At 34.9% G+C, this 7954-nt stretch overlaps 1 non-coding gene across 1 annotated transcript; it reads left to right on the top strand.

The window, feature by feature from the left end:
- The first annotated feature begins 1593 nt into the window (after window positions 1-1593).
- On the top strand, window positions 1594-1699 carry LOC121205177 (small nucleolar RNA R71). The gene has a single exon (XR_005900262.1). It is a non-coding gene; the product is annotated as a small nucleolar RNA R71 (small nucleolar RNA).
- The last annotated feature ends 6255 nt before the right edge of the window (window positions 1700-7954 follow it).

A 7954-nucleotide genomic window follows, 5' to 3' on the forward strand; every position in this document is an offset into this window, starting at 1 on the left:
GGTTCTTCAAACTTATTTCCTGCAAAGTAGGTTGCACCACATGGTCAGTTTTAGTAGAATGATTTATACAACCACTTTTAAGTTTTGATGTGTTACTCGTATTACGAGCTTGAAGGGTGATTGTTTCGTCTCCCAAACGAAGTGTGAGTTCACCTGTGCCAACATCAATAATTGTTTTAGCGGTTGCTAAAAAGTGCCTCCCTAAAATTAAAGGAACGTTACTATCTTCCTTTATGTCTAGAACAAACGAAATCAACTGCGAATATAAATATGTCAATTTTAACGGGTACATCTTCAATAATCCCCCTAGGAAATTTGATTGTTTTATCGGCTAATTGAATACTCATCCTAGTTTGTTTAGGTTTCGCAAGACCTAGTTGCTTAAACATTTTGTAAGGCATGACATTGATACTAGCCCCTAAATCAGCCAAAGTACTATTAACATCTAGGCTACCAATTAGACAGGGAATCGTAAAATTCCTTGGCTCTTTTAATCTGTTGGCCAGCTTAGTATGTAGTATGGTTGAGCAAACCATATTTAGCTCTACATGCGACGCCTCATCCAACTTCTGCTTATTTATTAAAAGCTCCTTTAAGAATTTGACTGCGTTTGGCATCTACGAAGAGCTTTAATAAATGGTAAGCTAATACGTAACTTCTTTAATAATTTAAGGAATTTACAGAATTGTTCGTCTGTACGGTCTTTCCTTGTCGCATTAGGGTATGGCACACGAGTTTGTAGTCTTTACTTACCGATTTCTGGTCATTGTAGTCCACCTCACCTTTTCCTTTACTTACCACAGTTTCTTGCCTTGGTTTTCGTTCAGGTGCAACTAACCCTTACTCATCTTGAATGGTAATTGCATTGAGTTGCTCAATTGGGTTAGGTTCAGTGTTACTCGGCAGGCTACCTTGTGGTCGTTCAGATATCAATTTAGCAAGCTGACCTATCTGAGTTTCGAGCCCTTGGATTGACTCTTGTTGATTTTTAAATGTTGTCTTGGTATTCTGAAAATAAGTTTCTGACACCAAAATAAATTTTGTTACCATCTTCTCAAGGTTCGACCTTTTCTCTTGTTGGTAGGGTAGTTGTTGGAAGCTTGGAGGTGGTGGTCTCTGATTCCCTTGGCCTCCCCATGAGAAATTTGGGTGGTTCCTCCAACCTGTATTGTAAGTATTACTATAAGGATTATTTTGAGATCGAGGATTATTACCTATGTAATTTAACTGCTCGTTCTCCATGTTGTGGCCATAGGGTGAGTATTCTGAATTGCTGGATCCACTTCTATTTTTTTGCACTGAATTACTGGGTGAACTTGCGAAGAACCAAGAAAGCCGTCAATTTTTCTATTCAAAAGTTCTACCTGATTATAGAGCATGGTGACCGAATAGACGTTAAAAACGCCAGCTATTTTTGTTGGTTTTTTCCTCATGACTTGCCACTTATAATTATTCAATGACATCTCTTCTATAAATTCATAAGCATCCTCAAGTGTCTTATTATTGATAGTTCCAACAGCGGCTGCGTCGATCATCTGTCAAGTCGAAGGATTCAGGCTATCATGAAACGTTTGAACCTGTAGCCAGAGTGGTAACCCATGGTGAGGGCACCTTCTTAACAGATCGTTGTATCTCTCCCATGCATCGTAGAGTGTTTCTAAATCCATCTGCACAAAAAAGGAGATATCGTTATGTAATTGGGCTACTTTAGCAGGCAGAAAATATTTTAATAAAATATTTTCGGTCATTTGTTCCCGAGTTGTGATTGACCCTTGTGGTAACGAGTTCAACCATTGTTTAGCCTTATTCCTTAACGAAAAGGGAAACAACCGAAGGTGAATGGCATCATCAGAAACGCCATTGATTTTAAAAGTGTCGCAAAACTCTAAGAAATTTTCCAGGTGAGCGTTGGGATCCTCGTCCTGTAAACCATCAAACTGAACAAATTGCTGTATCATTTGAATTGTGTTAGGTTTCTGTTCAAAATTATTTGTAGCAACAGTAGGCCTAACTATGCTCGATTCAGTTCCTGTTGAAGAAGGTTTAGCATAATCATACATAGTACGTGAAGCAGGATTCTGATTAGTAGCAATTGCAGGAGGTAGCAGATTTTCTTGGTTTTCAGCCATCTCCTCGGTTATGGTTGAAGTATCGTCCTCTTACTTTTCCTCTGTGTATCGTAAGCTTCGCCTTATTTCTCTTAGATTTCTGTGAACTGTGTGATCGATCTCACTATCAAATAGTAATGGTCCTACGGGTTTCTTCTTGTCATACCAGGAACAAATAAACGTAAAATTAGAAAAGAAAATAAAAATTTAAATTGAAAATAAAGTAGAATGGCTAAAGTAATAAAAATTTAGTGTTCCTAATATCCTAGTTCCCTGGCAACAGTGCCAAAAACTTGATACGTTATATTCGCGATAGGTTTTAAAAAATTTATAAGTAATTGTTCTTAAAACTAACTATTATCACGATGAAGGCAAGTGTCCCTATCGAATAGTAGTATAGCTTTAGCAAGACCGGATTGTCGAACCCAAAGGAACCAAGAGTACTAGTAATTACTTTCTTTTTATTATCTAGCCTAAAAATTAAGGGATTTGTTTATCTAAACTAATTAACTAAACTAATAGTGCACAGAGAGAAATTGGGGAAAAGCTTTTGGGAAAATTCGATTGATAAAGACAATACCCAAGGAGAAATCCACCTAGACTTCACTTGTTATTTGACTCTGAATCAGACGATTTATTCATTTGACTTGACCCGTAAAAATCCCTAAGTTATATTATTATCTCTCTCGAGACTAATAACGTCTAACCCTAGGTTGATTAATTGAAATCTCTTTCTAATTAACGCCATAGTGTTGCATTAACTCGATCTATGGATCCCCTTATTAGGTTTTACCCTAATCCGACAAAATCTTATCACCCTATCTCTAGGCATGCAATCAACTCCGCTTAATTACTACAAATTTCCTCTTAGACAGGGTCTATTCCTCCTCTGAATAAGAGGATTAACTTGAATCAATATTTTGAAATATTAAAACAAGAATTAAGAACACATAATTAAGAACAAGTCAAATATTTATCATACAATTCAGATAATAATAACAAGATCTGTCTTAGGTTTCATTCCCCTTAGGTATTTAGGGGGTTTAGTTCATACTTATGAAAGAAAACATCTTACAAGAATAAAGATAACAAAACATAAAGAAAACCCAAAACCCCTGAATGGAAATTGAAGGGAGATCTTTAGTTTTGACGATGAATCCGACTTCTGAGATGGATCAATCGTCTTCCCTTGAGTAATTCCTTGCCTTCTCCTCTGTGTGTCTCTTCTAAGTGCCTCATCCAGTGTTTAAATAGGCTTTAGAATGGCTAAGAGCCTTCAAAAGTGGCCTTTTCTGAATAGGGCTATACTTTGGCTTGGCAGAGACACGCCCGTGTGACAGGCCCGTGTGCGATTACTCCAGCCCGTGGTCAAGGCTGTTAAATAGGCACGGACATGTAGTCTACCCGTGTAAGTTATGCTTCGATCCTGTCAAATGGACACAACCGTGTGCCACACCCGTGTGAAGAAATCCAGGCTTTGTTGATTTCTCACGTGGGTCCATTTTCTCCGTTTTTGGCCCGTTTCTCGCTCTTTTTATTCTTCTATGCTCACTTAAGTATAAAACCTGAAATTAAGAATTAGGAGCATCAAATTCTCCAAATCCAAGGAGAAATCTTCCATAAATATGCTAAGCATGGGCTAAAAATATGTATAAATTAAGGTTTATCAGTGAGAGATCCTACTGCACTAGAATATGAAACATGTGACATGTAGTCAATCTCATCATCTAATTGCAGAGACAAAATCTATGAAAATCTAAATTGGGCTACTAATAGAGTACTAACAGGCTTGGCATGCTGTATACTGAACTTGCAAAGAACTTTCTCAATGTACCCATTCTAACTTAGGTATAATTTACATGCTTTTCTATCTTTGAGAATCTCCATCCCAAGTGTCTTTTTTGCTGCTCCCAAATCTTTCATCTTGAACTCTTTACTAAGTTGGGCTTTCACCTTTCTTATCTCTCATTTATCTTGAGTTGCTATCAACATGTCATCAACATAAAGAAGTAGATTTACAAAAGAACCATCACTATTTTTCTTAAAATAAACACAATTGTTAAAGTTGCTTCTTTAGAAATCATGAGTAGTCATAAAAGAATCAAACTTCTTGTACCACTGCCTTGGTGACTGTTTCAAGTCATAAAGGGACTTTTTCAAGAAATATACATAATCCTCATTTTTTTGGGACAGTAAAACTCTCTGGTTATTGCAAGTAAATATCTTCCTCAAGTTCTCCATGCAAGAACGATGTTTTTACATCTAACTACTCAAGTTCCAAATCATACATGGCCATAATACCAAGCAAGGCTCGAATCGAAATATGCTTCACAATTGGAGAAAACACATCTATGAAGTCTACACCTGAAATCTGACTGTAACCTATTGCAACTAACCTTGCTTTATATATAGGTTCTTCAACTCCTAAAGTCCTTTCTTTATTCTTGAAAACCCATTTATAGCAAACAATCTTTTTACCTTTAGGAAGCTTCACTAGGTCCCATGTTCTATTCTCATGGAGTGATTCCATCTCTTTTTTGCATAAGAATCATCGAATTTCTTTAATCTTCACAGCTAACTGCCTCGGAATAAGTAGATGGTTCTTGATTTGCATCTATATATTCAGCCACATTTAAAGCATAAGCGCTAGGTCAGCCTCGGCAAACCACTTTGGAGGTTCAATTTCTCTTCTAGGTTTGTTCTTGGCAATAGAATATTGTAGTAAAGAAGCAATTCTACTCTGAGTGTCTGTACTAACTTGAGAAGTAGGCTCTATTATAAATCATGGATCAATTTAATGCTCCACCTACTTTTGCTAGTTTTTGTTGGAAGAATCTTTAAGAGTTAAGTTAGGTAGCATAGCAGTTTTTATAAAAAATAACATCTCTGCTAATCACAACTTTTCTATTTTCAGGACACCATAACTTATACCAGTTAACACTAGCCTTATAACCAAGAAAAACACATTTAATGGATCTAGTTTCCAATTTCCCATTATCAACATGAGCTTACATGAAACACCCAAAAATCTTCAAATAAGAATAATCAGCAAGATTACCAGACCATACCTCTTATGGAGTCTTTTTTTTCAATGGCAACGGATGAAAATTGATTAATAAAAAAACATGCAGTAGAGGTCTTTTTAGCCCAAAACGACTTTGGCAAACAAGCATTCGACAACATACATCAAACATTTTTCATGATTGTTTTATTCATCCGTTCTGCAATGCTATTTTGCTGTGGAGTATGACGAACTGTCAAGTGTCTCACTTATATGTCCTAGATGCATATGCCAAAGTCTAGTAACATCATCATCTGACAAGAGAAAGTGACTACTACATCGCCAGTAACAATAGAACCTTGCATAACATATAACTTGGCAGTCTTTCTCTACCCTTTCATCACAACGAGGGAACCCTTGCTAATATTCAGAACCTCACTTTCAGTTGTGTAATTTGCCTTTTTTTAATTAAGATTACTCAACTCAATCAAATTCCTCTTCAATTTTGGTACATGTCATACGCCACTAAGTGTTCTGATGACTCCATCGAACATCTTAATTTTGATCGTGCCAATACTTGTGATTTTACATTAATTATATTTCCTATCAAAACAACACTTTCAGACATTTTTTCATATATTGTAAACCAATCTCGATTGGGACTCATATAGAAGGTGCAACTAGAATCGAGGATCCACTCTTTACTCACTTTAAAGTTGTCGGCAGAAGCAACTAGAAGTTCACAATCACTGTAGTCTTCTACAACAGCAGCTTCACTAGATTGTTTTGGCTGTTTTCCCTTCTGATTCGTAACCTCCCTTTTGATCTTGTTCTGCAACTTATAGCACTCAAATTTAATGTTCCCTTTCTTCTTGTAGAAGTTACAGGTTTTACCTCTATTTGAATATCTTAATCTACCCCTAGATTTACTACGAGGATGTCGTTCATGTGTCTTCCAATAATTATTATTAGTATTTTGTTCTTATCTCTCATGAACAATGAGATCCTCTCCTTGAGAGCCGAATCCAACCATAAGATGTTTCATTTTGTCATACGAGGTTAGGGAAGCATAAATTTCATCAACTGTGAGTGATTCGCGACTATACAAAATTGTATCTTTAAAGGTCAAATAAGACGATGACAACGAACAAAGTAGAATTAAACCTAAATATTATTTATCGTACTAAACCTCTATGGCCTCTAGGTCTAAAAGAATTTCTTTAAACATAGCTAAGTGACAATGCACAGGCACATCTTCCAAACGATGAGCATAAAGATGCTGCTTCATATGTAGCTTGCTAGTAAGGGTTTTCGACATGCATAACTGCTCTAGCTTTTTCCATAATGCAGCATCGATCTTCTCCTTCGTCAAACCCTTTTGAAAGGTGCAGATGTAATTGCGTTAAACCCTTTTGATCTTTACATTTCTTCTCTTCCTTCGTCAATGTCGAAGGCATCTTCTATCCCTATAGGGCATCCTCCAAATCCATCTGTGTAAGAAATCCCTACATCTTTATCTTCCACAACGCAAATATGGTGTTGCGATCCAACAGTGAAATATCATACTTTAATGTCGCCATTACTTTGATCGAGATAAGCAACCCGAAAAGCTCTGATATAGTTTGTAAAAAACCGAACGTCGATAATGACAATAGAATGATCGCAAAACAATAAGAAAAGAAAACAAAAACACACATAATTTTATGTAGAAACCTTTCAGGAAAAACCACGGGTAGAGGAGAAGAAAATTCACTAATGTCAAATTCGAATCATATAAGAGGAGTTTCGACTACTTCTATTTATAGGTTGAAAAACCTTATTCTAATTAATGGCAAATAGAAAGAGTAAAGTTCTATACGGATTCTACTTGTACAATCAATATCAAATAGAAAAAGTGTACTTCTATATGGATTCCATGTAACAACCCAATTTTAGTGAAATCGGAATAGTGGTTTTGAGACCACAAATCCAAGTTTAAAAAATGAAATTATTTAAATTTAAAAAAATAATAGGTATTATGATAGGAATATTGCATGAAAATTTTTATAGAAAAATTTTATCAAATATGTGTCTAATTGCAAAAAGGACTAAACTTAATAAAATGTCAAAGTTGAGTTCTAGTAGTTATAAGAATTAAATAGCTATAGAATTAAAAGTGAGAAGTCCTTATATGGCAATTAGACCATTGATGTAAAATATATAGATATTTTTAGTGAGTCATCCATGGAAAAATTGAAAAAGGTTAAGGATTAAATTGGAAATTGAATTAAATAAAGTATGATAAGTGATTAAATAGAATTAAATCCATTTTATATCATCTTCTTCTTTATAAAATACATGGAAACCCTAGGAGAGAGAAAGGAAATTTCTCAAGCTTGATTTGGTAAGTTTGATGTCCTGTTTTTAGTAATTTTTATATTTTTGAGATCGAAAAAGCTTAGTTTCTTTATTTGGGTGATTAAATTGAAAGAAAACCAAAGTTTAAAAAAATTACCCATGGATGAATATGCTATAAAATGAAAGTTTTTTTTATAGAAAATGAAAGATTATTGTTAGATAAACCACTTTTATAAAGTGATTTTTAGTGAAAGCATGTGGAGGGATTAAATTGCAAAGTAGTGAAATTCTTGAAAAAATTCTAAAATTTATGAAGTACATGTGCTGTAAAAGTTATATTGGAATTTTGAATAAGCTTGGAATAAGGAGTAAATTTCATGAATTTCAATTTCCGAGCCTAGGGATGAAATTGGAATTAATTAAAAGTTTATGGGCAAGATGGTATTTTTTCCTAAAATGTGAAATGGGCTTGATTGAATGTAAAAATCATGAATTGATGATTAAATTT

The sequence above is a fragment of the Gossypium hirsutum genome, chromosome A08 (assembly GCF_007990345.1).
Source record: "Gossypium hirsutum isolate 1008001.06 chromosome A08, Gossypium_hirsutum_v2.1, whole genome shotgun sequence".
Classification (NCBI taxonomy): Eukaryota; Viridiplantae; Streptophyta; class Magnoliopsida; order Malvales; family Malvaceae; genus Gossypium; species Gossypium hirsutum.